Here is a 24,644-nt window from a genome sequence, read left to right as displayed (position 1 = left end):
AGGGCAAAACAGCCCAAACAGCACAGTCTAGTGCCTTAACAGAGAGAGCACTCTTGTCACAGCCATTCCAGCCGGGACTCCAGAAGGAGCCACACAAGCTGAAGGCATCAATAACAATTAATTTGATGGGCATTTAGCCAATGACGGGCAACTTCCCAGGGGCACTCCCACTTAAGACAGGAGTTTCTGAAGGCTGGCAGAGATGTCCAAACGGGAATGTGACTATGGTTGACTAGGTCGATTCCTAAGACAGGCGCTGTCCCATTATCTTGGTACCTCATCTGCTTTCATCAATGGCTGTCTGACCTCTGCTCTCTACTATACAGAGAAGGGAGAGATGCCAGGAATCATCCTCACTTACGACTCAGTGCCAAGAACTCTCCGTACCAGGAGCCATCTCCACCTAGATCTCAGTGCCAGGAGATCTCGATACCAGGAGTCATTCTCACTTATATCTCTATGCCAGGAACCATTCTTACATAGATCTCAAAACCCCCTCCTTTTGAAGTTCATCTGTGGATTGATTACTATAGCAACCCCTCCACTTTACATCCTCATGACTCACTTATATCATGTCAAAATTCCTGCAGCAATAACAAGGTTTACCCAGAAATTATGAGAAATAGTTTCTTAGACATGATGCCAACCCCTTGAGCTTGTTTCCCCTTTTCCCTTCCCAAACCTTATAAGCTTCCCTTTATATTGACTTGTGTAAAATAAAAATTTGACAACTTGATCAGAAACAGACTTGCTGTCCATTGTCTCCTGTCTCTTGCCACCTCGCCTTCTTCTTAGGTAGTTCCAGGAACCCTGTTGACTGTCCTGCTGGTCAGGACACACTACCTCAGAGTAAAGGGCTGGAAAACAATTTTCCAAGCAAATGGTCACAAGCAAAAAGTTGGAGTAGCCATTCTAATATTGGATAAAATCGACTTTCAATCTAATTTCATCAAAAAAGACAAGGAAGGAAACTTCATACTAATCAAAGGAGAAAACTACGAAGAATAACTCTCAATTCTGAACAACTATACTCCAAATGCAAGGGCCACCACATTCATTAAAGAAACTTTACTAAAGCTCAAAGCATATTGCACTTTACACAATAATTGTGGGGTCTTTCAACACTCAACTTTCATCAATAGTTAGATCAGGGGAATACAAACTGAACAGAGACACAGTGAAACTAATAGAAGTTATGGACCAAATGGATTTAACAGATATTTACAGAACATTTCGATATAAGTCAAAATTATATGCTTTTTCTCAGCACCTCATGGTAACTTCTCCAAAACTGATCATATAGTTGGGCACATTACAGACCTCAACAGATATGAGAAGATTGAGATAATTCCATGGCTTCTATCAGATAACTAGAGATTAAGGCTGGACTTCAATAGCAACAAAAATAACAGAAAGCCCATATACATGGAAGCTGAACAATGCTCTACTCAATGATAAATTCGTCAAAGAAGAAATAAGGAAAGAAATCAAATACTTTTTAGAATTTAATGAAAATAAATGAACAACATACCCAAATTTAAGGGACACAATGAAAGTGGTGCAAAGAGGGAATCTCATAGCCCTGAGTGCCTCCAAAATGAAACTGGAGAGAGCATACACTAGCAGCTTAACTGCACACCTGAAATCTCTGGAACAAAAAGAAGCTAATTCACCCAGGAGGAGTAGAAGGCAGGAAATCATCAAACTCAGGGCAGAAATCAATCAAGTGGAAACCAAAAGAACTATGAAAAGAATCTACAGAACCAGGAACTTGTTCTTTGAGAAAATCAACAAGATAGTTAAACCCTTAGCCATACTAACCAGAGGGCATAGAGACAGTATCCAAATTAACAAAATCAGAAATTAAAAGTGAAATTAACAACAGAAACTGAGGAAATTAAAAAAAAAATCAGCAGATCCTGCTACAAAAGTCTATACTCAACACAACAACAAAATCTGTATAAAATGGGTAATTTTTTAGAGAGATACCAAACACTAAAGTTAAATCATGATCACATAGACCATCTAAACTCTCTCATAACTCCTAAAGAAATAGAAGCATTCACTGAAAAAGAAACCAAAGGAGGAGTGGCCCCTTGTTCTGGAATGACTCAGTGAAGCAGTATTCGGCAAAACCAGAATGGGGAAGTGGGAAGGGGTGGGTGGGAGGGCAGGGGGAGAGAAGGGGGCTTACGGGACTTTTGGGAGTGGGGGGTTAGAAAAGGGGAAATCATTTGAAATGTAAATAAAAAATATATCGAATAAAAAAAAAATCACAGGACCAGATGGTTATAATGCAGAATTCTGTCAGACCTTCGCCATTCTGGAAATCGGTTTGTCAGATTCTCAGAAAATTGGGGATAATGCTATCAGAGGACCCAGCAATACTAGTCCTGGGCTTATATTGAGAATTTTCTCCATGTAATAAGGACACATGCTCACCTATGCTCATAGCAGCCTTATTTATAATAGCCAGAAGCTGCAAAGAACCCAGATGTTACTCGACATATGAATGAATACAGAAATTTTGATACATATACATAATGGAATACTGCTGAGCTATTAAAAACAACAAATTCATGAAATTCTTAAGCAAATGTATGGGACTAGAAAATATCATCCTGAGTGAGATAACCCAGCCACAAAAGAACACACCTGATATGCACTCATGGATAAGTGGATATTTTTCAAGAAGCCTGGAATACCCGTGATATAATTCACTGACCAAAATGAAGCTCAAGAAGAAGGAAGAAGAAAGTATGGATACTCTGATCCTCCTAGAAGTGGGAATAGAATACCCTCAAGAGGAGATATAGAGACAAAGTATGGAGGAGAGCCTGAGCAAAAGACCATCCAGAGACTGCTCTTCACAGGGATCCATTTCATATACAGTTACAATGCCCAGATACCATTGTGTATGCCAACAAGTGCGTGCTGACAGGAGGCTGAAATGGATATCATCTGGGAGGCTCTGCCAGTGCACGACAAATACAGAGGGGGACACTCTCAGTCAACCATTGAACTGAGCAGAGGATCCTCAATTGAAGAGCTAGAGAAAGGACCCAAGGAGCTGAAAGGAGTTTGCAGCACCATAGGAGGAGCAACTATTTGAAACACCCTGTACCCCCCAGAGCTCCCAGGGACTAAACTACCAACAAAATAGTACATATAGTGGGGCCTATTGATCCAGATGCATATGCAGCAAAGTACAGCTTTGTTGAACATCAAAGGGAGGAGAGGCCCTTGTTCCTGAGAATGCTAGACGCCAGAGTATAGGAGAATACCAGAATAGAGAAGCAGTCTGGGATGATTGCTGTTCAGGGGAGAGGGGATGTGTTAAGAGATAATATTTTGGGGGAGGGCGAACAGTGAAGGGGAACAACATCTGAAATATAAATAAAGACTTTTTCTAATATAAAAGATATATTATAGAGCTGTAGTCCCAAAAGCAGTATGACCCTGGCATAAAAATAGGTGTGGAAATCAATGGAACATAATAGAAGATCCAAATATGGGCAGAGAGAACTATAAGTATATATCTGCCAGATATATAAACAGTACTTACTGGCAAAAATGCAGTTGTCTATCAACTGGTTTGAAGAAAACAGAATATCCATGTGTAGAAGAAATAAGCTTTCAATCTGCAAAAATCAATTCCAAATGGATCAGAGACCACAACATAAGACCTGACACTTGCACATTACTACAGGAGAAACTAAGTTGAATTCCCAGATATAGGCTGCTGTTCAAGGTGTGTGTTCATATTTTTGGACCCAGGCAATATTCTTTAGAGTTTTTATTTCCTAATCCTTTATATCTAATGCTTCAAGTTTTCAGTGAGGGAAACTGTATTTTCACCACTAGATATAAATCCCATGAATCTGTGAGGACATATTGCTGTCCTGTGAAGCTAAGAGTGTCATCATAAAACACTTGAAACCTATCCCAGGATTTCCCCGTTTGCTGTAACAGATTACATTGTTTTCCTACTGATGTATTTTAAAATGCCTTGATTTGATTGAAGGTTTGGTGTTTTTCTCTTTGATGTACTAATTTTCATTTAATTACTTCCATGTAGGAAGTAATCGATTATCTGAGGACAAATTGAATTCATGTATAAAAAGGGGAATAGATTTAAGAGAAAGGCATGCACAAATGCATTTAGTTTCATAAGATACAAAGTTATTCAGAAATAAAGAAATGGGAATCTATGTTTTACCTTGTCCAAAAAAGAATTAGATTGGGGGATAAAAATTTTCCTTTTCTAAATTCTACTAATTCTTAAATTTTACAATTATTTATACAAATAAAATTTTAAAAGGTTAATTAAAATATGCATATAATTATTAACAGCTTTTCAAGCTTTCTAGTTATAACTGTTTTAACATAAGAAACAAAAAATAAAATAAAAATAGTCATTACATATGTTATTTTTCATTACTGAATGTTCCAAATCAGATTAAAACAAATATTATAACTGATTATTATTGTCATTATTATAGTCAGTCATTTGAGATGTTTTATTAACAATTTGATATTAGTCATATTACTGAGATTCCACATAATTCTCAAAACGATATTGTGGAACATGCCCATAAAACTTTACAACAATATTTTTATAAATAAAAGAGGGGAAATCACATCTCTATGTCACAAAAAAAAAATTTGAAATTTTAATGCCAGGGAACTCTCTGGGTATGGAGAAGAGGGCATATTGTGTTTTTTCTGCAGGATGCCAAAGGAACATTCTAGCTGCCAGAGTATGCTAATGCTGAGACAAAGAATGATGCTGATTATAATTATTGAAAATGGGCACAATCCTCAACACCTTTGGATGCCTCCTTCTAAGGCTGACACCACGGATCTCTACAGATTCAACATCCCTCTTTGCATGGCAATTTAATTCAGTTAAAAATTGGACAAATTATAAACAGATTAAAGGGGAGATATTGGCTACTGCTGATTGCCCCCCTCAGGGTGTCAAAAGGCCATACATTTAAATTTTACAGATTTCAAGTGTAGACCAGATAGAATGTGGTCTGCCTTTTGTTTTCTTTAAGACATCCACAGGATTTACTTTGGTTGTTTGGGACCCGTGGGAGAGCCTCTGGACTTCTCCTTGTGGGATCACATCTAAATAAAACACAATGTTATATACCCAGCTAGTTTTCTAACAGATGATGAGTACTGCAAAGCCTCCAATCCCTCTACAAAGGGAGGGTGCACACCTTTACAAATTAAGTTTATGATCTATGCAAAATCTCCCAATCTACATTGGCAAATATGCTATGAGTGGGATCTTTGCCTCTATGTACTTGGCTTTGATGCAGGTATTATTTTCTCTATTAAATTCATTAAAGAGCCTTTATATCATGCCCAGTCAGTCCCAATGGGACCTAATTCTGTGTAGGTACCTCGTCCTGTTCCTCCTAAAGGAATTGACCAGGGCACCACCTGTGCTCCTTCTCTTAAAGGCACCTTGCTACCTTTTGTATTTCCCCTCCAGCTACCACCTAAGCTGTCAGCCTGTATAGTCAGCTTCCACTAAAAATCTTATACTTTCTTTACTTAATCAGACTTTTCTCACCTTAAATGAAACTTCACCTGAACTTGTTGAAGATCGCTGTTTGTGCTATCATTCCCAACCATGCTTTTATGAACGAATTGCCATTCTTGGTGATTTCCTCCCACCCCCCCCCCCCATGCTGATGATCCACTGTGCTGCCATTGGCAAAAGGGCACTTGGTCAGGTCTTTCATTAATTTAAATATCTGGACTGGGACTTGGAGTGATCTCTAGTGGAACAAATGTCCCCTCAGTTTATACTCACTTGTGTAACGAAACCTATTATTCCCCTCCTGGCATTTATTCTATTCTCCCCCCAGAGGGAACCTTGTGGGCATGCCTTGATGGCCTTACACCTTTCCTCTCCACCTCAGTTTTTCAAAATGAAAAGAATGGGGAGAGCCCTGAGTTTTGCATCCGTATAAAGATGATTCCTCATTTAGTTTATTATCTCTCTGAATAATTTTTTCACTTGTGGGATCAATCCACATCCACTGGGGACTCCACTTCTTTGAGCCGCCCTCACAGAGAACCTATCTCTGCTGTTATTATCTCTGTCCTACTTGGCCTTGGAGCTGTTTGAGAGGGGATAGGCATTTCTTCCCTTGTTCTTTCCAACTCTAGGTGCACAGAACTAAGTGCCACCATCGATCAAGACATCCAGCACCTTCAGTAGGGGATAATTGATCTCTCAGACTCCATTGACTCCCTAGCTGAGGTTGTCGTCCAAAATAGGCAAGGACTTGATCTCCTGTTCATCCAACAGGGTAGACTTTGTGCAGCTTTAAAAAAAAGAGTGCTGTTTTTATGCTAGCAAGACAGGAGTTGTAAAAGATAGCATGAAAAGAGTCAGACAAGGTCTAGAAAAACTTAACAGGGAAAGAGAACAGAAAGAAAGTTGGTATGAAAGTTGGTTTTCCTCCTCTCCATGGCTCATTACACTTTTACCCAGTATCCTAGAACCCTTTGTAGGTCTGTTGTTGTTATGTTCTTTTGGACCATAGGCTTTTAAATGCCTCACTGCCCTAATTAAGAAGCAGGCAGATGACTTGGCAGCCAAGCCTATTTAGGTACATCACCATTGTTTGGCTATGGAGGATTGAGAGATGGCTTCCTAACCCCCAGGACAAAAGAGCCCAAACAGCACAGTCTGGTGCCTTAACAGAGAGTGCATTTTTGTCACAGTCATTCCAGTCGGGACTCCAGAAGGAGCCCCACAGCTAAAGCCATCAATAACAATTAACTTGTTGGGCAGTTAGCCAATGATAGGCACCTTCCCAGGCCCACTCCCACCAAAGAAAAAAATTTCTGAAGGCTGGCAGAGATGTCCAAACATGAATGTGACTATGGATGACCGGGTTGATTCCTAAGACAGGCACTGTCCCATTATCTTTGTACCTCATCTTCTTTCCATCAATGGCTATCTGACCTCTGCTCTCTACTATACAGAGAAGGAAGAGATGCCAGGAGCCATCCTTACTTACAACTCAATGCCAAGAAATCTCCATACCAGGAGCCATCTTCACCTAGATCTCAGTTCCAGGAGTTCTCAATACCAGGAGTCATTCTCACTTATATCTCTATGCCAGGAACCATTCTTACATAGATCTCAAAACCCCCTACTTTTGAAGTTCATCTATGGATTGATTACTATAGCAACCCCTCCACTTTACATCCTCATGACTCCCTTTTTCATGTCAAAATTCCAGCAGCATTTACAAGCTTTACCCAGAAATTATGAGAATTTGTTTCTTAGACATGATTCCAACCCCTTGAGCTTATTACACCTTTACCCCTCCCAAACCTTATAAGTGGTCCTTTATATTGACTTGTGTGAAATAAAAATTTGACAACTTGATCAGAATCAGATTTGCTGTCCGTTGTCTCCTGTCTCTTGCCCCCTTGCCTACTTCTTAGGTAGTTCCAGGAACCCTGTTGACTGTCCTGCGTGTCAGGACACACTACCTCAGAGTAAAGGTCTGGAAAACAATTTTCCAAGCAATGGTCGCAAGCAACAATTTGGAGTAGTCATTCTAATATTGGATAAAATCGACTTTCAATCTAATGTCATCAAAAAAGACAAGGAAGTAAACTTCATACTAATCAAAGGAGAAATCTACGAAGAATAACTCTCAAATCTGAACAGCTATGCTCCATATGCAAGGGCTCCCACATTCATTAAAAAAAAACTTTACTAAAGCTCAAAGCATATTCCACTTCACATGATAACTGTAAGGACTTTCAACACTCAACTTTCATCAATAGTCATATCAGGGGAGTGCAAAATGAACGGAGACACAGTGAAACTAATAGAAGTTATGGACCAAATGGATTTAACATATATTTACAGAACATTTCAATGTAAATCGAAATTATATGCCTTTTTCTCAGGACCTCATGGTAACTTCTCCAAAACTGACCATATAATTGGGCACATTACAGACCTCAACAGATATGAGAAGATTGAAATAGTTCCATAGCTTCTACCAGATAACTTCAGATTAAGGCTGGGCTACAATAGCAACAAAAATAACAGAAAGCCCATATACATGGAAGCTGAACAATGCTCTACTCAATGATCAATTGATCAAAGAAGAAATAAGGAAAGAAATGAAATACTTTCTAGAATTTAATGAAAATAAATGAACAACATACCCAAACTTAAGTGACATAATGAAAGCAGTGCAAAGAGAAATACTCATAGTCCTGAGTGCTGCTAAAAAGAAACTGGAGAGAATATACACTAGCAGCAGGAAATCATCAAACTTAGGACTGAAATCAATCCAGTGGAATCAAAGAGAACCATACAAAGAATCAACAAATCCAGGAGCTGGTTCTTTGAAAAAATCAACAAGATAGATAAACCCTTAGCCAGACTGACCAAGGGGCACAGATTAAGTATCCAAATTAACAAAATTAGAAATGAAAAGGTGGATATAACAACCGAACCTGAGGAAATTCAATAAAGCATCAGATCCTACTACAAAAGCCTATACTCAACACAACTGGAGAATCTGGAGAAAATGGACAATTTCCTAGCCAGATACCAAATACCAAAATTAAATCAGGACCAAGTACATCATCTAAACAGTCTCATAACCCCTAAAGAAATAGAAGGGGTCATAGAAAGTCTTCCAACCAAAAAAAGCACAGGACCAGATGGTTTCAGTGCAGAATTCTATCAGACCTTCAAAGAAGACCTAGCACCAATACTCTTCAAACTATTCCACAAAATAGAAACAGAAGAAACACTACCCAATTCCTTCTACAAAGCCACATTTACACTGATACCAAAACCACACAAAGATCCAACAAAGAAAGAGAACTTCAGACCAATTTCCCTTATGAACATCAATGCAAAAATACTCAAAATTCTTGACATCCAAATCCAAGAACACATCAAAACGATCATCCACCATGATCAAGTAGGCTTTGTCCCAGGGATGCAGGGTTGGTTCAATATGTGGAAATCCATCAATACAATCCACTACATAAACAAACTCAAAGAAAAAAAAACACATGGTCATTTCATTGGATGCTGAAAAAGCATTTGACAAAATTCAGCATCCTTTCATGCTTAAAGTCTTTGAAAGAAGAGGAATTCAAGCCCCATACCTAAGCATAGTAAAAGCAATATACAGCAAACCGGTAGCCAGCATCAAACTAAATGGAAAGAAACTTGAAGCAATCCCAATAAATTCTGTTTTCTAAGTCATCCTGCTAGTCTTCATTTTTTTTAGTTGGACATTTGAGACTGTTTAACTTTTAGTGATAGTAGTCAATAGTAGTTTATGTTTCTGTCATTTTTTGATTTTATATTGTATTCTTGGACCTTTTCTTGGTAACTCTCCTGATAGTTTTCATTTATCTTTGGAGGCCTATTATGCATGCTAATCATTCTCTTCAGATTTAAGCTTTACTTCTAGAATCCTGTATAGAGATATTTAGGTAACATACATTTTTGGGTATTTTTTATCATGGAATGTTTGTATATTTCCTTCAAATATAAGGCATAGCTTTACTATGTAAAATACTTAGGTTGGCAGTTGTGATCTTTCAGAATTTGGAATTCATCTTCCAGACCCTTCTGCTTTAAGTATACTTAATGTATACTCTGTTGTTTTTCAGATGGACATGTCTTTATAAGTGACTTTACTTGTAACTGTTACAGCTTTTTAATGCCCTTTATTTTATATTTCAAGTATTTTAGATATAGTATGTCATGTGAAGCTTCTTTTCTGGTTCTGTCTGTATTCTGTAAACCTCTTCTATGTAACTGAACATCTCCTGCTATAGATTTGGGGAATTTTCAACTATTACCTTATTGATAATTATTGCTACGCTTTTGTTTTGGTATTGTTCTCCTTCTTTGCACCTAAAACATACACATTGGATGGTTTAATTGTGTTACAAAGCTATCCTCTTTCTATATTAGTATAAAAATGGGAGTGCAATGGTGTGGTGTGGGACTGGGGACTGAGAGCTGGGGAAAATGTCTAGTCCATTGTCGGGGGGGAAAAGGGAGCTCTCATTCCTAGTAGAAGGCTTTGTTTTTACCTTTGCAGAGGCAGGCTTGGTGGCTATTTGTGGCTAGAAGTGCAGAGAGGCCTTCTAATGGAGATTAGGCTGCTGATCTGTAGGCAAAGGTCTTCATGTCTCCCACAGCAGATGTTGGTGAAAAGAGACAATTCCTGATTCTAATCAGTTTATTTTCTTGTGGAAAATGCATTTATAAAACCATATCTGACTATTCAAGTTGGGCCTGAGATTAAATACTTGTTGCAGGGAGGAATATCTGGTAGTGGAAACTTATTGGCTAAGCCTTCTGTGCCTCTAGGTACCTCATTAGCATGGAGAGCACTATCTTGAGCCTATCTGACCATAGGCCACTTTTTTTCTATGTGAGAACCATGTCACATGTTACAAGCCAGGAGTCTGGCAGAGGCTGGGAGTCACCTAAGTCTCAGGTGCGTGCCCACTGAGTCTCCCAGTCCCAATCTCTTTACCTTACCAAACTTCTGGCATGATTTATTGTCCCACATGCTCCCATAGTTTTAATAATTCTTGTAAATATTAGCTTATATTCTTTCAAATCATTCTCATTGGGAGCAGTTTCTCTAGTATATTTTTGTTGGTGATTCTTTAAACCATATTTTTATTTTTCAGTCAGGCATTTACAATGTTCAGGAAGTTCAGAGAGTTCAGTTAAAACTGAGATTTCCTTTTCCTCCCTGGGAATTGTATTTAAGGATCCAAACTTTATCCCTAATTTCTCTCTGAAGTCAGCTACTGTCTTGTGTCAGTTCTACCCTCACCCCTGGTTTATAGTTTGTGGCATTAATTATGGGTGTCGTCATGTTTGTGTATCTCCGATGTTTCAGCTCTCATCTTCCCCATTGTCCACAGCTTCTGCTCTCATTTGTGAATCACCATGTATCTGTGTGCCTATACCTGGCTCAATTTCTCTTTTCTCCTTGTGTCCACAATTTATGCTTATGTTATAGAACTCCACAGCCCTATATGTACTTCTCTGAGTAAGCCTCACTTTCCTCCCTGCTTCTGCACTCAAGTGTGAATTGTAGACCTTCCCATACCTCTGAAGTACTCACACTTGAACTACTCATTATCCTCTGGGTCCATTGTCTTCTCTATCAATTTCGAACTCATCATACCTAGATGCCTTACTCTGGCTTAGTTTGCTTCTCCTCCCTAGGTTTGTAACTACTGCCATGTGTTACTGAATCCCCCAACTCTGACACCTCTTCCCTTTACCTCAGGTCAGCACCCTTTCCTTACTTGAGGCCATGGCTTCTGCCTCATACTGTGGTGGTACCCTCACGTGACTCATCTATCCTGCATCAGCACTAAATTCTCTTTGAATTGTGGAAATATTCACCTGAGTCTTTGCCTGAGATGGTCTCTGGTCAATTCCCAGTCACTATACCTTCTTCAAAATTATGTTCATTGTATCTTATAGATTCTGGTACATTCCATGTCCTTTCCATCTAGTTATCTTTATTGTATTCCATTTCATGTTCTGTACTCATTTAATTATTTATTTCAGCTTCCTATTGTTGCCCTTATTAATTTCTTTGGGCACACTTATAATTATTCCTTAGAATTCCTGGTCTAAAATTTTGTCTAAATCATTCTCACCTTACTGGTGCTTTTGCATTGGATTTTTTGCATCTGGATAGGGCTTTTTGGGCTGTCTTTCATCATCTAGTGGCAGTTTGCAATGCTTTTCAATGAGAGTTATAGAGCTGAAGAAAAAGGAAAAGCCCTAGCATTAGGAAGAAAAAATAAACTATCTTTATTTGCAGATGGTTTTACCTCATATGAAAAAGACCCACAAAAACTAGCAAATAAACAAAGAAACAAAGAAAGAAAGCCTCTAAAATCTGATAACCCATTTAGGTCTTAAGTCAGAATCCATATCAGTACCTTGTCAGTTATAAGCATATTTGAGAGAGAAGTAAGGAAAACAAGTTTTCTCAAAATTGTTTCAAAATAAATATGCCAAAATTTTTGTTATAAAGGCACTAAAAGGAACAAAAAATTGTAGATTTTGTGTTTAATCAATTTATTAAATATTCTACATCAATTTCTCATTTCTTTTCTCCTCCCAATTTACTCAAACCACTACCTCACACCTCTCCTCCTTTATTTTTTATTAGAAAATGGCAGGCCCTCCACGGTTATTAACAAGCCATGTCATATGAAGTACAGTAAGAATAGATACCTCCTTTTTTTTTCCTATGACTACACAAGACAATTCAGTATGGGGAAAGGGTCCTATTTGTAGGGAACAGAGTCTGAGACATCTTCTGCTCCCAATGTTAGCAGTCCATGGATGATGAAGCTACACAAATGGTACATATGCACAGAGCCTAGGTCAGTTCTATGCAGGTTGCTTAGTTATTTGATCAGTCTTTGTGAGCCTATTTTAGTTTATTTTTTGAGTTTTTTATTATGGTATACTTGTTCCCTCTAACTTGCCACCTTTCCTTCACATCTTCTGCAGGATTCACCAAGCTCCTTATAGGCATTGTATGTGGATCTCTGCATGTGTTTCCATTAGTTGCAAGGTAAAACCTCTCCCATAACAACTTAGATGTACATCTATCTATCTATCTATCTATCTATCTATCTATCTATCTATCTAATTTTTATCTATCTATATAATTTCTCTGCCACCATTATCCCAGCTCATCTTTTAGGCAGGATAAATTGTAGTTTGAAATGCACGTGACTGTGTTGGTGTTCTAATCCCTCCTATGGAAAGCTTGTATGGTTACAGGAGATGTCCAATTTAAGCTTCATATCTCCCTTGCTAGGAGACTTAGTCAGGGTCACCCTCATTGAATCCTGGGATTTTCTACTGCTCTTGATTTCTTGCTTGTCTCAGAGATACCACTCCCATCATTTTTACTTTCTCTCTCTCTCTCTCTCTCTCTCTCTCTCTCTCTCTCTCTCTCTCTCTCTCTCTCTCTCTCTCTCTCCCCTCCTAAGATATGGTCTTTTTTATTCCCCTTAAACAGAAAATTGTTAAATACATTTAATATATCCATAAAATACTAATAGGTGAAGGAAATTAAGACTCTTCAAAACCTGAAAATGGATATAAAGACAATTTAAAAAACCTCACACAGTGGAAGAATCATTGAAATGGAAAATATTATAAGCACACAGGAATTACAGATGCATTAATCACCAATAGAACTCAACAAACCGAAGCGAGAATCTGAAGTATGGAAGATATGATAAAAAAAATTGGTACGTTTTTCAAAGGAAATGTTGAACATAAAATATTTCTGACACAAAACCTCCAGGAAATCTGGGACAGAATGAAAAGACAAAACCTAAGAATAATAGGAACAGAACATGGAAAGATTCACAGATAAAATGTTCAGAAAATATTTACAATAAAATCATGGAAGAAAATTCAGCTTACCTAAAGAAAGAGTTGTCTAAAAAGTTAAAATAAGTTTACAGAACACCAAATAGTTTGAGCCAGAAATTAAAATCTCTCTATCACTTAATAATGAAAATATTAATTATACAGAAGAAACAATATTAAAAGCTACAAAGAAAAATGATCATATAACTTGTAAATTCCAACCTATTAGAATTATACTTTTCATCTTTACAGAGACTCTAAAAGACAGAATGGCTTGGACAAATGTCATTGAGACTCTAAGAGACCACAGACGATAGTTAAGACTCCTATACCCAGCATAACTGTAAATCACCATAGATGGAGCAAAGAAAATATTTCATGAGAAATCTAAAACTAAACATCCATCCACAAATCCATCCTTACACGGGATACAAGAACAAAAATTCTAATCCAAGGACATTAACTACATGCACAGAAATGCAGGAAAGAAAACATTGCATGCTAGCAAAGCCAAAAAATCATGAAAGTGCACACACACACACACACACACACACACACACACACAGAAACACACACATCACAGACACAAACACACACCCCATACAGAAACCTACACACTATCACCACATACATCAAAACAAGAATTAACAATCAGTCACCAAATGCACACACTATGTGGATGCCATTAAGTTCATGCTGACAGGATCCTGATATAGCTGTTTCCTGATAGTCTCTGCCAGAGCCTGGCATGTACCAAGGTAGATACTCACAGCCATCCATTGAACTGATCATGGGGTCCCTAATGGAGGAGTTAGAGAAAGGACTGAAGGAGCTGAAGGTGTTCCCAACCCCTTAGGAAGAACAACAATAAAAACCAAGCAGACTTACCAGAGCTCTCAGGGACAAAACCATCCAGCAAAGAATACATGCGGAGGGACTCATTGCTCCAGCTGCATATGTAGCAGATGATGGCATTGTCTGGCATCAATGGGGGAAAAGGCCTTTGGTCCAATGAATGCTTGGTTGCACAGTGTAGAAGAATGACAGGTCAGTGAGGTGGGGGTAGGTGGGTGGGTGGAGTAGCACACTCATAGAAGTATGAGGTGAGGGGATAGGATAGGACAGATCTAGAGAGGAATCCGGGACAGGGGATAACATTTGAATTTATGTATTTACAAATACATAAAATATCCAATAAATATAGGAGTTGATATTTGACCCAATATAATAAACAGAAATAATATATTCTAATGTAACACTATTTCTTTTTCTTACAGAAATACTCTAAAATGATATTGATGTTAAATAATTCAGTCTAGTTCTTGCCTAACAAACACTGAGCCCTTTGATGCCTCCTTCAGATGACTCTTCATGACTGAATTTTTTTTCCACTGGTTAGTCTCAGCTCAGTGATTGTACACACCCCACAGGTGTTTTAGTGGACTTCACACTTTTTCTTAATTGTGAGTTTTCCTGCTGAGAAATAGGATTCCCAGGTGCCAAGTGAGAGGTTCCTGAGCCCTTGGAGACTCACAGTGACTCTGTGAAGGGGACATAATCTAGGGCTAAAAAGGTATAAAGCAGATTGGACTCCAGGGAACTGAGGGAGTGTTTGGATACTGGTGGGCCTGGACCAGGACAAAACAATGCTTCATAACCTTGATCCACATGGATCAACCAGACATCTTTTACCAGTTTGTTGATGTGCTCCCAGGGATGAATAGTCAAAGATTATCAACTGAACAGATATCTGGGTTTTATCAATTATTTATCAATGTTATGGAATTACTCAGTGCTTTCTCTCTCCTGATTGTGTTCATTGAAGTCCAGGAACAAATTTCTTGTTTCTCCTTAAGTATACCTGCTTCTCCTGGCTACTATCAAGATGGGCATTTTGTTATTGGAGAACTCTTTTCCCTCAGAGTGACTGCTAGAGACAAAATAATTAAATTTGGCTTTAATGATACAATGGCTATACCAGAAGTTGTTATTGTGTAAGTGTTTGTTTGACTTTTCTCTTTAAAAAAATAGAGTTTCAGGATTTCATACATATAAATAAGACACATTGATCTGACTGTACTCTGCTGTTTCTCTTGCAATGTCTCCTGCCTTCAACTTTATGTGTTCTCTGTGTCTGTCTGTCTTTCTTTCTCTCAGTCTCTCTCCAATTTTAATGTATTCATTTCATTTAGACATGCCAGTACTGCAGGAGTATAGGGCATTATCTAGAGTCTATGCAAGCTACTAGCAAACCTCCTAATGAAACTGACAGAAAAGAAAAAATGATCTTTCCAATTTTTCCTCCCAGGAATCTCACCAAAAATTATCAGCACATGCTGGCAATGGTTTTTGCTATAGAAAAAATCAACAAGGACCCAAATATTCTATTCAATATGTCCCTGGGATTCTATATCTTCAATGTTGACTTTTTTGAAACAAAGGTAATGGAAAGTTCTATGGCTTTGCTCTCAGGAGCAAGCCCCCCAATTCCTAACTACAGCTGCAGGCCTGAGAAGACTGATAAGCTGGTTGCAGTAATAGGAGGCATTTCAACAGGAATATCAACTCAGATCTCCCGAGTTCTAAGTCTCTACAATGTCCCACAGGTACACAAAGCATCCTGCTTCCTAGGTTAAAGATAGTAAGATAATAATAAATACTAATTAATCCAGTTATTTCTTATTTGATGAGGTATGGAATAATAATTTACTTAATTATTTACTTAATAATTTACTGTTTTGTTATCAATTTTAATTCTGACATATAAATATTTCTTAACATGAAATAATGTTAGTAAAATCAATTTAATTTCAAACCTTTAAAACTGAAAAAAATATAAGTAAAAGTAATGACAACCTGTATTCTTTCCACTCCAAGAAAATTTCTTTTGCTATTTACCATTTTTAATACTGTCTTTCTTTTGTACCCAGTTTTAGAGCATCACAAAGCATGAAGTCTATAATAATTCTATGCATATACGTACACAGTAACTACTATGAACATATGTCTGATTATTTTACTGTGGTATCAGCTCAGATTGCCATATAATATTCATTTATACTAAGAAGCATGGGTCAGCCTTACTCGGGCTGGACATTTGGACTCTTTGTAATTTTCTCCTGTTGATAGGAAAGTGTTTACTTTTGTCTTTGTTTAAAAATCTTTCTGTTGATCAGTAATTATTTCTTATAAACAATGCTAGAGAGGTAGCATTTATAAGACAACTGCATCTTAATTAGTTACAAACTTGGAAAGGTTTGCAAATAACAGTGATCCAGTGTTTAATGTTTCCTTCTATCCTCAGTGAAGTAACTTAAATCTTCAAGTAAAATGAATGAGGCTGCCATGCTGTTTCATTTTTATTATCAATTTTTACCTATTTGTTTACTTTTAGACACATTCTCACTATGCAAATTTGCCCAGTCTTGAACTTCCTTTGCAGCCCAAGATAGTATTAGGGAGATCCTCATGCCTTTGCTTGCCCAGGGCTGGGATTTTAATCATACTCCATCATGCTTGACTAGATTTTTATTCTACAAGATTCTATGAGTTTTTTTTAAATATTTGTCTTTTTATTTATTTACATTTTAAATGTTTTCTCCTTTCTCAGTCTAACCTCCCCAAACCATCCATCCTCTCCCCCTTCCCCTTTGACTCTAAGAGGGTAATTCTGCAACCACCCACCCACTTTGGCCTCACTCCTCTAGCATCCTCCCTTACAACAAGCCTCCACAGGACCAAATGCCTGCCCTGTCTTTGGTGCCAGATAAGGCATTCCTCTGATACATATGTAGTAGGAGCCATGGAACCACCTATGCATGTAACTCTGTCCAGGGGATCTCTGACGTGTCCAGTTAGTTGATATTGTTCTTCATAGGTGTTGCCATCACTTTCAGCTCCTTCAGTCCATCCCCTAACTCTTCCACTGGGGTCCCCAGGTTCAATCCAATGTTTCACAGTGATTTTTCTGCCTCTGTCTTCTCTAGGTGCTGGCAGAACCTATCAGAGGACAGCTGTACTAGCTTGAGGGTAGTTCAGTGATACCATCCCTCTACTTGGGGCCCTGTCTCTTTAGCTGATTCTAATTCAAAGGAATTCTGTACTTTTTGGCTAATATCTACTTATCACTGAGTATATACCTTCTGAGCATGTCCTCTTGTGTCTGGGTTACCTCAACAGGGTGATATTTTGTGGTTCTATAATTCTTCTTGTAAAATTCATACTATCCTCCTTTTAAATAGTTGAAATTTAAATTTCTCTCTTTCACCTATGGCTAACTGGGTGCCTGTGGCTACTGAAACTTACACACATGGCCTAACACAAGTTCAATATCCTCACAATGTCCTGAGACATTTTTATCATTTCTTTTAGTAATCCCCTCACACTTCTTAAGCATGAACTGTGGAGCTGGCAGTGCTGTATTGTAGACCATATTCTATTCATGTTTCTTTGGTTTTATCATGTTGACATTTTTTGTTAGCATTTTTCAGTGTAGAATAAGTACCCCATCTCTAGTGTACATAAATGAATCACTAGTATATATAAATCATTCCAACTTTACAATTTACTGTGACGGATAATCCCTTCTTTCAATTTCTTGTCTTCTCCAGCCTAAGTGTTCTATGTCTGTTCTCAACTAGTTCTGTGTGTTAGGTCCTCTGTATGCTGAGTCTTACATCTTTCTTTCTTGATTAATTTTCACATTTTCAGAGCACATTCTTGAGTTGAAAAAAATTTACAAAGATTGTTCTGTGGTGGGTTTTCATTTGACTTACCCAGATAGTAATTCTCAGCAGGTTTATTTAGTTATCTGTTTTTACTTTCAGTTTTTTCCTCCACATTTTAAAATTTCTCCACCTAATGCCTGTTTGCTAAGTTCTATTTAGATTCAGAATTGATTCTCTTTTTGCATGTACCTGCTTATGTGCTCATTATTTATGATTTTTGTTAATATTTGTTACTCTATGCAGCATATGTAACTCATGCCATTTTTCTTATCTTCTTTGATTTCTAATACTGAGGAATCATGACCTGATGGAGGTACCATAGTTGTTTGTTCTGTCTCTGAGTCTCCCTCTCCCCCTTTCTGTCCCTGTCTCTCTTTTTCAGTGTTTTTGCCTGTGTTTTTGTCTATGTGTACATGAGTGTTTGCTTGTTTTTGACCATGTACATGTATGTGTGTATGTGTGTGTGTTTGTGTGTATGTGTGCATGTGTGTGTGTGCATGATTGTATGTGTGTTTGTGTGCTACGTGTCTCATATATGATGTATGTCAGTATTGTGTAGGTAGGCATATCAGGACAACTGATATTCTTTCTTCATCACTTTCTCCACTGTTGTTTGAAATCAGAGTACTGAATCAGAAGCTTGAGATTTTGAGCTGATTGGCCAGAAAGCTCTAGGGATTTACCTGGCTCCAACCTGCTATTTTAGGGTATAAGCACACACAGCCATGTCTGACTTGTTGTGGGGATTCTGAAGATTCTACTGCAGGCCCTTCTGCTTGTAAAGCAAGTACTTCAAACCCAGCAAGCCGATCCACTTTTCAGTGTCATGATTCTCTCTCTCTCTCTCTCTCTCTCTCTCTCTCTCTCTCTCTCTCTCTCTGTGTGTGTGTATAATATCATACAATATAATGTATTTGTCATAACATCTTCATGCATGTATAGCATTATACATTGTTCTTCAGTCTCCTTAGTCATAGCTTTGACCTACTGGACTCAACAGTTATAATTTGATGTTGAGTTTAGCTTCTAGACACCAAAACAGTAAACTAAATCTTCCCTCCATAAACTACCTGAGCCAAACCTCTTCTTACATAACTATTCAGTTTCTTGCCATTGTGACCTTCCATTTTGACCAGTACTTTGAGGCAATCTCATCCAGTCCTGTTCACTTTCCTCCAGACTCTGTGAGGTGCTGTCACTCCACATTCTCTTTTATGATACTCCATAGATTCTGGTTTTTGTTTGTTTGTTTTGTTTTGTTTTGTTTTTGTTTTGGATTTGTGACATTAAGTAAACAGGCTTTTAGTGTTAATGTTTCTCCACTTCTATTATCAGGAAGAATAAAGTTTTGAAGTGACATATTTGCAAATGGTTGTGATTGACTGGTATTACCTGAGTGGAGATCAGGAGATAGACACTCTGTGGCCTTTTTTTCATATGTTCTATAAAAGGACAAATGAAAAGGTACATTTTGTATATGCAGTGAAGAGTAAATGACATAGGTAACAAATTGGCATTACTTAGTAAAGTTATTTAACTGTTCAATTTCTCCTAGAGTGCATAAACAGAAAAGGTAAACCAAATCATTTGAAAATAAATCTAATTTTCACGACTTATATAGTAACTTTCTGTTCAGATCAGCTATGCTCCTTTTGACACAAGTCTTGGGACCAGGGTCCAGCTCCATTCTCCTTATCAGTTTCCTGTACACACTGCAGCTCTGTACCAGGGAATTATTCAACTGCTGCTCTACTTCACTTGGGTCTGGGTTGGTCTGGTGGTTCCAGCTGATGTGAGGGGAGAACTCTTCATTAAGGAAATCACAGAGGAGATGATGAACCATGGAATTTGTGTTGCATTTGCAGAAAAGGGTCCAGTATTTCCTTCTTTTGGTGACAAAGGCTGGTACCAATTAATGGCATGTCTCACATTGACTCGTGTTGTCATTGCATTTGGTGACACTCATGATTTTCTGACACTTGTCTCTCTCATCAATTCTGGTGCTATTTTTCGTAATATCTGGATCACAACTTCTAATTGGTATACTTGTACATTACCCTTTAAACAAAATCTAATTTATTCATCTTTTGTTGGAGCATTATCATTTTCAGTTCACAAGGATGAAATTCTGGAATTCAAGGATTTTCAAAGAAGTGTTCACCTTAGAAAATACCCTCATGATATCTTTATCCAGAGTGTGTGGTCAAATTTATTTGAATGTTCACATTTCTATGAGCATGGAGTCAAGAAACTAAGTCAATGTGAGCAAAATGGAAGCCTGAGCACACGATCTCTGAATGTTTGGGATATGAATACCTCACCCTTGAGTTACAAAGTCCATGCAGCTGTGTATGCCATTGCCCAGGCACTCCATGAGGAGCTGTCACTCAGAGCAAATGGAGACTCATTTGATAAAGGTGGACTCCAGGCTCCTCTCCCATGGAAGGTAACAATAGCTATGTTTATGCTTTCCTAGAGTATTGGGCCCTGCCTTTTACTTTCTGCATTTTGATTCATGATCTGGCATGGTTAATGTTAGAAAAACATTTCTTATGCTAGCATGCTTCTTTATGTTACTATCTCCTTCTCAAAGTATTCATGTTTATTCAGGATCATAAATTAGCATAAAAATAGTTAGAAAAACATGTCATAGTGTTTAAAGTTGAGCTAACATTTCTATCAGAAAACAATATGTGCATGCTGTTGAGAAAATGACATTCCGAGTTTAAGCAAATTAAAACAATAATATTTAAATTATTTCATTTTCACATCTTTTATTACTCCTTTTAATGTTCTGTGAAGTAATGATAATACACAACAGAGGAGACTTGTACAAGTATAAATGTGACATGTTTTAAGGATTTTAGGTACATTTGATGCTAAATGTTTGTTTTGTTTTGATAAACACACCCTAGAAGAAGACAGCTTTTATGAGAATACACATTATCATCCATGGCTGTTCTCCAGCATACTTCTTTGACTTGTTGCTGTTGTTGTGGTCTATTCTACTTGGTTCTACCTTAGTTCTCCTCACCACACAAACTCATATTCCTTGTAATCCAGGCTGTGTCTTTTCTCTCATGTCCTGAGCCTTAAATTAAACCAGTCATTCATTGGTTGATCAGTCCCACACATTCTGAGCCACCATTGTCCCAGTACATCTTATAGTCAGTACAGAGTGTGAGTCCAAGTTTTGATGAATGGGTTGGTGTCTGATATGTACCAATGGAAGCCTTGCCTGCTTATAGAAGATGGCCAGTTCAGGTTCTATATCCTCCATTACTAAGTTCTCACTAAGGTGACTTTCATAGGTTTCAGGAAGTTCCAATTCACTAGGTATGACATCTACTCCAAATGCCCTAGTATTCCATCTCTTTCTGTGTCTCTCTGACCATTCCCTCTCCCTGTGTTCTGTCCTTCATATTTTTTTCCATTCTTGTTCCTATCTCCACATACCCTCTAGTCTACCCAACAAATCTTTTGCATTCCCAGGGATATTCATTTGACCACTCTACTCCCAACCCCAAGAACTCACCTTGTTACTTACACTCTCCACAGTAGTATTCAATTACGTAAATGTACCACATTATCTTTATCCATTCTTCCATTGAGAAACATCTACTTTGCTTCTAGTTTCCTGATATTTTAAACAAAGACACTATGAACTAATTGAGCATGTGTCCTTGTGGTAAGATGTAGTGTCCTTTGGTTATATGATCAAGAGCGGTATAGATGGGTCATGTGGTAGATAGGTTTTTCTGAGGACCCTTCATAATTATTTCTATAGTCACTGTAAAAATTTGCACTCCCTTCGTCCATGTAATTGTGTTCCCCTTGCTCCCTTTCCTTGCCATTATGAGCTGTAACTTTTAACATTGATTTAGCCATAGTGACATGTGTACAAGAGAAGCTCAAAATAGTTTTGGTTTGAATTTCCCTAATGGATAAGGATGTTGAATATTATTTTTATATGATTCTCATCGTTTGAGATTTCTCTATTAAGAATTCTCTCTTTAACTCCATACCTAATTGTAAAAATTAGATTTGTGGTTTGTTGATGCCTTGTGTTTTCAGTTCTTTATATATTTTGTGTATTATTTCTGTCAGATTTAGAGTTGGTAAAAAACATCCTTTTCCATTCTGTTGACTGCCATTTTTCCTATTAATGCCCTTTGCCTCTCAGAAACTTTTTGCTGTCATGAGGTTCTTCTATCTGTGTTCTGTTTAGAAAGTTTCTCCTGTGCTAGGATGTGTAGAATTAAATACATTTTGGCAGCACATTCCACACTATCTTCCCTAAAGGTCTGGGTTCTCAAATGAAAAAACACACACTCAGTCTTTATAGTTTAATATGCTTTAAACAGCTCAATGGTTGGGGCACTTGCTAACGTCCATTTGACTAATCCACCTCACTCTGATAATCCAGAGTTATCATTTTCAATACTTTTTCTTCTATCAAAAGGTGGTTTCCAGTAGCTATGTGCATGTAGATTTTCTCATTTAAAGAGGTTTTTTTAGGGAACACAATTGCCATTAATATTATAAGAATATATAAATATTTTCAATGCTAATCCCTATTTATCTTCCATAAAGTTCAGTGTTCCATCAAGTGTGTTTTAATGTTGTGATCATCAGTTCACCTTGATTTTTATACAGGGCTAATATGGATTTAGGAGTATTCTTCAACAGGAAGATAACCAGTTAGATCAGCAGCATTTTTGAATATTCTATCTTTTTTCTATTGTGTGTTTATGGATCCTTTATAAAAAATAAGGTGTCCATACATGTGTGGATTTATTTCTGGGTTTACAATTCCATTCTATTGCGCACTATGTCTGTTTTTATGAGACTACTTTGTGGTATTTCATTACTATAGCACAGTGATACACTTTAAAATTAGGGATGGTGTTACCTCTGGAAGTTCTTTTACTGTTTATTATGTTATTCTCCTGATCCATGAGGGCGGGAGTTCATTTTTTCTTCTTATATGTACCTTGTTTTCCTTCCAAGACTCAAACTTTTTTCATACTAGTCTTTTGCTTCCTTGATTTGGCTACCCCAGAGTACTTTATATTTTGTGGTTATTGTGGAGAGTGTTGTTTCCCTGATATATTTCTCAGTCTGTCATTTGTATATAGGAAGGCTACTAATTATTTTTTGAGTTAATCTTGTGTCCAGGTACACTGCTGAAAGTGATCTCTGCCATACAAGTTCCCTGTAGAATTTTGGGGTTTGCTTATATATACTATCACATTATCTTGATGTCTTGAATTTTTATTTTCTTGTCTGCATCCTTTGATCTTCTTCGGCTAACTTACTATGTAAGGTCCAATTTAAAAACATCTCTTAGCTACAGGATTTATTGAGCTTTTATCAGGTTGACTCATGCATTGGCAATAGTGGGTGGGGTATTATAGTCTCCCACTACCAATATGTGAGATTGATGTGTGATTTGAGATTTCCTGGTGTTCCTTTAACAGACTTGGGTTTAGATGTTTGTGGTATAGTTGTTGAGAATTGGGATGTCATATTGGTTGATTTGTCCTTTGAAGAGTACAAATGTTCTTTCCCATCTCTTTTGAGCAAATTTCTTTTAAAGTCTTTTAAATTTCTTTCATCAGATGGTAAAATATCTATCGTACATTGACTTTTAGGTCCATTTGCTTAAAATCCTTTCCCCAACCCTTTAATCTGATGTAACTACTATGCTGATTTTGTGATGTGTTTCATATTTGCTTTGAAAGGTTGGATCTTGTTTTCAGATCCGTTCTGTTAGCCCCATATTTCCTGCATGTTTTGTGTCAGGGACACTGACTCTTTCTGTGGATTTCATTTCTAGCATACAGTCAAGTCTTGATAGCTTTTTGTTTGTCTGGTTGAGTGTAGTATTTTACTCTAATTTGTTTCTGCTTTATTTTTTATTTGTTGTAGGATTTTTTTTATTATATATTTTTATTTTCTATATTTTTTGTTTACATTTCAAATGATTTTCCCTTTCCCAGTTCTCCCCTCCCCATATGTCCCTTAAACCTTCTTCTCTCCACCCATTCTCCAATCACCTCTCTCCTTATTCTCTGTCCTTCTACTCCCCTCCAATGCTAGATCAAGCCTTTCCAGGATCAGGGCCCTCTCCTTACTTCTTCATGGGACTCATTTGATATGATAATTGTGCCTTGTGTATTCAAAGCTTCTGGACTATTTAATATCCTCTTATCAGAGATTGCATTCCATGTGTATTCTTTTGTGTTTGGGTTACCTCACTCAGGATGATATTTTCCAGTTTCAACCAATTGCCTAAAAATTTCATGAATTCATTGTTTTTAATTGCTGTGTAGTATTCCATTGTGTAAATATACCACATTTTCTGTATCCATTCCTCCATTGAGGGACATCTGGGTTCTTTCCAGCTTCTGGCTATTATACATAAGGCTGCTATGAACATAATGGAGTAT

At 37.5% G+C, this 24,644-nt stretch overlaps 1 pseudogene; it reads left to right on the top strand.

Moving 5' to 3' along the window:
- Positions 1-24,644, top strand: part of LOC127678106 (vomeronasal type-2 receptor 26-like) — an 87,444-nt pseudogene that overhangs the window by 39,003 nt on the left and 23,797 nt on the right.

This window comes from Apodemus sylvaticus, chromosome 2 (genome assembly GCF_947179515.1).
Source record: "Apodemus sylvaticus chromosome 2, mApoSyl1.1, whole genome shotgun sequence".
Lineage (NCBI taxonomy): Eukaryota > Metazoa > Chordata > Mammalia > Rodentia > Muridae > Apodemus > Apodemus sylvaticus.
The sequence above is the reverse complement of the archived record's forward strand: the minus strand, read 5'-3'. Positions and strand labels throughout refer to the sequence as shown.